This window comes from Amblyomma americanum, chromosome 4 (assembly GCF_052857255.1).
Source record: "Amblyomma americanum isolate KBUSLIRL-KWMA chromosome 4, ASM5285725v1, whole genome shotgun sequence".
NCBI classification, from domain to species: Eukaryota; Metazoa; Arthropoda; class Arachnida; order Ixodida; family Ixodidae; genus Amblyomma; species Amblyomma americanum.
In genome coordinates, this window is record NC_135500.1 from 23,724,837 (window position 1) to 23,730,838 (window position 6,002).

Sequence of the window (6,002 nt, forward strand, 5' to 3'; positions counted from 1 at the left end):
GCTGAACGTCTTGAAGAATGTCATGTGATGTCACCGTCGATGAATAATATGACCAATCAAACCAGTATTCTTGGCGGTTGTAATGAAGATCTGCCAGGCGGTGAATTCCATGGCCGCCATCTTGAGGAGGGTGTGTCCTTGTCACCTGAAACGTGCCGTTGTTGTTGTCACCAATGGCGGAGAGCAGCAACTGCAGAGTGAAAAATTGCCCGGTTAGAAGCATGTTCGTGCCGTTGCCGCTGCCTTTCCCACTGAAGTAAAGACGGTACGGATGGGGCCTTTTATGCTGAACGTCTTGAAGGATGTCATGTGATGTCCCCGTCGATGGATAATATGCGCAATCAAACCAGTATTCTTGCCGGTTGTAATGAAGATCTGCCAGGCGGTGAATTCCATGGCCGCTATATTGAGGAGGGTGTGTCCTTAATTTGTCACCGGAAACGTGCCGTTGTTGTCATCAATGGCGGAGAGCAGCAACTGCAGAGTGAAAAATTGCCTGGGTTGAAGCATGTTCGTGCCGTTGCCGCTGCCTTTCCCACTGAAGTAAAGACGGTACGGATGGGGTCTTTTACTCTGAACGTCGTGAAGAATGTCATGTGATGTCCCCGTCGATAGATAATATGCGCAATCAAACCAGTATTCTTGCCGTTTGTAATGAAGATCTGCCAGGCGGTGAATTCCATGGCCGCTATATTGAGGAGGGTGTGTCCTTGTCACCGGAAACGTGCCGTTGTTGTTGTCATCAATGGCGGAGAGCAGCAACTGCAGAGTGAAAAATTGCTTGGTTTGAAGCATGTTCGTGCCGTCCGCTGCCTTCCCACTGAAGTAAAAAAGGTACGGATGGGGCCTTTTATGCTGAACGTCTTGAAGAATGTCATGTGATGTCCCCGTCGGTGGATAATATGCGCAATCAAACCAGTATTCTTGCCGGTTGTAATGAAGATCTGCCAGGCGGTGAATTCCATGGCCGCTATCTTGAGGAGGGTGTGTCCTTGTCACTGGAAACGTGCCGTTGTTGTTGTCAACAATGGCGGAGAGCAGCAACTGCAGAGTGTAAAATTGCCCGGTTAGAAGCATGTTCGTGCCGTTGCCGCTGCCTTTCCCACTGAAGTATAGACGCTACGGATGGGGCCTTTTATGCTGAACGTCTTGAAGAATGTCATGTGATGTCCCCGTCGATGGATAATATGAGCAATCAAACCAGTATTCTTGCCGGTTGTAATGAAGGTCTGCCAGGCGGTGAATTCCATGGCCGCTATCTTGAGGAGGGTGTGTCCTTGTCACCGAAACGTGTCGTTGTTGTTATCACCAATGGCGGAGAGCAGCAACTGCGAAGTGAAAAATTGCCTGGTCAGAAGCATGTTCGTCCCGTTGCCGCTGCCTTTCCCACTCAAGTAGAAAAGGTACGGATGGGGCCTTTTATGATGAACGTATTGAAGAATGTCATGTGATGTCCCCGTCGATGGATAATATGCGCAATCAAACCAATGTTCTTGCCGGTTGTAATGAAGATCTGCCAGACGGTGAATTCCTTGGCCGCTATCTTGAGAAGGGTGTGTCCTTGTCACCGGAAACGTGCCGTTGTTGTTGTCACCAATGGCGGAGAACAGCAGCTGCAGAGTGAAAAATTGCCTGGTTAGAAGCATGCTCGTGCCGTTGGCGCTGCCTCTCCCACTGAAGCAAAGACGGTAGTAATGGGGCCTTTTACGCTGAACGTCTTGAAGAATGTCATGTGATGTCCCCGTCGATGGATAATATGCGCAATCAAACCAGCATTCTTGCCGGTTGTAATGAAGATCTGCCAGGCGGTGAATTCCATGGCCGCTATCTTGAGGAGGGTGTGTCCTTGTCACCAGAAACGTGTCGTTGTTGTTGTCACCAATGGCGGAGAGCAGCAACTGCAATGTGAAAAATTGCGTGGTTAGAAGCATGTTCGTGCCGTTGCCGCTGCCTTTCGCACTGAAGTAAATACGGTACGGATGGGGCCTTTTATGCTGAACTTCTTGAATAATGTCATGTGATGTCCCCGTCGATGGACAATATGCGCAATCAAACCAGTGTTCTTGCCGGTTGTAATGAAGATCTGCCAGGCGGTGAATTCCATGGCCGCCATCTTGAGGAGGGTGTGTCCTTGTCACCTGAAACGTGCCGTTATTGTTGTCACCAATGGCGGAGAGCACCAACTGCAGACTGAAAAATTGCCCGGTTAGAAGCATGTTCGTGCCGTTGCCGCTGCCTTTCCCACTGAAGTAAAGACGGTACGGATGGGGCCTTTTATGCTGAATGTCTTGAAGAATGTCATGTGATGTCCCCGTCGATGGATAATATGCGCAATCAAACCAGTATTCTTACCGGTTGTAATGAAGATCTGCCAGGCGGTGAATTCCATGGCCGCTATATTGAGGAGGGTGTGTCCTTGTCACCGGAAACGTGCCGTTGTTGTTGTTACCAATGGCGGAGAACAGCAACTGCAGAGTGAAAAATTGCCTGGTTAGAAGCATGTTCGTGCCGTTTCCGCTGCCTTTCCCACTGAAGTAAAGACGGTACGGATGGGGTCTTTTACTCTGAACGTCGTGAAGAATGTCATGTGATGTCCCCGTCGATAGATAATATGCGCAATCAAACCAGTATTCTTGCCGTTTGTAATAAAGATCTGCCAGGCGGTGAATTCCATGGCCGCTATATTGAGGAGGGTGTGTCCTTGTCACCGGAAACGTGCCGTTGTTGTTGTCATCAATGGCGGAGAGCAGCAACTGCAGAGTGAAAAATTGCCTAGATAGAAGCATGTTCGTGCCCTTGCCGCTGCCTTTCCCACTGAAGTAAAAAAGGTACGAATGGGGCCTGTTATGCTGAACGTCTTGATGAATGTCATGTGATGTCCCCGACGATGGATAATATGCGCAATCAAACCAGTATTCTCTTCGGTTGTAACGAAGATCTGCCAGGCGGTGAATTCCATGGCCGCTATCTTGAGGAGGGTGTTTCCTTGTCACCGGAAACGTGCCGTTGTTGTTGTCACCAATGGCGGAGAGCAGCAACTGCAGAGTGTAAAATTGCCCGGTTAGAAGCATGTTCGTGCCGTTGCCGCTGCCTTTCCCACTCAAGTATAGACGGTACGGATGGGGCCTTTTATGCTGAACGTCTTGAAGAATGTCATGTGATGTCCCCGTCGATGGATAATATGAGCAATCAAACCAGTATTCTTGGCGGTTGTAATGAAGATCTGCCAGGCGGTGAATTCCATGGCCGCTATCTTGAGGAGGGTGTGTCCTTGTCACCGGAAACGTGCCGTTGTTGTTGTCACCAATGGCGGAGTGCAGAAACTGCATAGTGAAAAATTGCCTGGTTAGCAGCATGTTCGTGCTGTTGCCGCTGCCTTTAGCACTGAGGTAAAGACGGTAGGGATGGGGCCTTTTATGCTGAACTTCTTGAAGAATGTCATGTGATGTCCCCGTCGATGGATAATATGCGCAATCAAACCAGTATTCTTGCCGGTTGTAATGAAGATCTGCCAGGTGGTGAATTCCATGGCCGCTATATTGATAAGGGTGTGTCCTTCTCACCGGAAACGTGCCGTTGTTGTTGTCACCAATGGCGGAGAGCAGCAACTGCAGAGTTAAAAATTGCCTGGGTTGAAGCATGTTCGTGCCGTTGCCGCTGCCTTCCCACTGAAGTAAAAAATGTACGGATGGGACCTTTTATGCTGAACGTCTTGAAGAATGTCATGGGATGTCCCCGTCGATAGATAATATGCACAATCAAACCAGTATTCTTGCCGGTTGTAATGAAGATCTGCCAGGCGGTGAATTCCATGGCCGCCATCTTGAGGAGGGTGTGTCCTTGTCACCGGGAACGTGCCGTTGTTGTTGTCACCAATGGCGGAGTGCAGAAACTGCATAGTGAAAAATTGCCTGGTTAGCAGCATGTTCGTGCCGTTGCCGCTGCCTTTAGCACTGAGGTAAAGACGGTAGGGATGGGGCCTTTTATGCTGAATTTCTTGAAGAATGTCATGTGATGTCCCCGTCGATGGATAATATGCGCAATCAAACCAGTATTCTTGCCGGTTGTAATGAAGATCTGCCAGGTGGTGAATTCCATGGCCGCTATATTGATGAGGGTGTGTCCTTCTCACCGGAAACGTGCCGTTGTTGTTGTCACCAATGGCGGAGAGCAGCAACTGCAGAGTTAAAAATTGCCTGGGTTGAAGCATGTTCGTGCCGTTGCCGCTGCCTTCCCACTGAAGTAAAAAATGTACGGATGGGACCTTTTATGCTGAACGTCTTGAAGAATGTCATGGGATGTCCTCGTCGATGGATAATATGCGTTATCAAACCAGTATTCTTGCCTGTTGTAATTAAGATCTTCCAGGCGGTGAATTCCATGGCCGCAATCTTGAGGAGGGTGTGTCCTTGTCACCGGAAACGTGTCGTTGTTGTTATCACCAATGGCGGAGAGCAGCAACTGCGAAGTGAAAAATTGCCTGGTCAGAAGCATGTTCGTCCCGTTGCCGCTGCCTTTCCCACTCAAGTAGAAAAGGTACGGATGGGGCCTTTTATGATGAACGTATTGAAGAATGTCATGTGATGTCCCCGTCGATGGATAATATGCGCAATCAAACCAATGTTCTTGCCGGTTGTAATGAAGATCTGCCAGACGGTGAATTCCTTGGCCGCTATCTTGAGAAGGGTGTGTCCTTGTCACCGGAAACGTGCCGTTGTTGTTGTCACCAATGGCGGAGAACAGCAACTGCAGAGTGAAAAATTGCCTGGTTAGAAGCATGCTCGTGCCGTTGGCGCTGCCTCTCCCACTGAAGCAAAGACGGTAGTAATGGGGCCTTTTACGCTGAACGTCTTGAAGAATGTCATGTGATGTCCCCGTCGATGGATAATATGCGCAATCAAACCAGCATTCTTGCCGGTTGTAATGAAGATCTGCCAGGCGGTGAATTCCATGGCCGCTATCTTGAGGAGGGTGTGTCCTTGTCACCAGAAACGTGTCGTTGTTGTTGTCACCAATGGCGGAGAGCAGCAACTGCAATGTGAAAAATTGCGTGGTTAGAAGCATGTTCGTGCCGTTGCCGCTGCCTTTCGCACTGAAGTAAAGACGGTACGGATGGGGCCTTTTATGCTGAACTTCTTGAATAATGTCATGTGATGTCCCCGTCGATGGACAATATGCGCAATCAAACCAGTATTCTTGCCGGTTGTAATGAAGATCTGCCAGGCGGTGAATTCCATGGCCGCCATCTTGAGGAGGGTGTGTCCTTGTCACCTGAAACGTGCCGTTATTGTTGTCACCAATGGCGGAGAGCAGCAACTGCAGACTGAAAAATTGCCCGGTTAGAAGCATGTTCGTGCCGTTGCCGCTGCCTTTCCCACTGAAGTAAAGACGGTACGGATGGGGCCTTTTATGCTGAATGTCTTGAAGAATGTCATGTGATGTCCCCGTCGATGGATAATATGCGCAATCAAACCAGTATTCTTACCGGTTGTAATGAAGATCTGCCAGGCGGTGAATTCCATGGCCGCTATATTGAGGAGGGTGTGTCCTTGTCACCGGAAACGTGCCGTTGTTGTTGTTACCAATGGCGGAGAACAGCAACTGCAGAGTGAAAAATTGCCTGGTTAGAAGCATGTTCGTGCCGTTTCCGCTGCCTTTCCCACTGAAGTAAAGACGGTACGGATGGGGTCTTTTACTCTGAACGTCGTGAAGAATGTCATGTGATGTCCCCGTCGATAGATAATATGCGCAATCAAACCAGTATTCTTGCCGTTTGTAATAAAGATCTGCCAGGCGGTGAATTCCATGGCCGCTATATTGAGGAGGGTGTGTCCTTGTCACCGGAAACGTGCCGTTGTTGTTGTCATCAATGGCGGAGAGCAGCAACTGCAGAGTGAAAAATTGCCTTGATAGAAGCATGTTCGTGCCCTTGCCGCTGCCTTTCCCACTGAAGTAAAAAAGGTACGAATGGGGCCTGTTATGCTGAACGTCTTGATGAATGT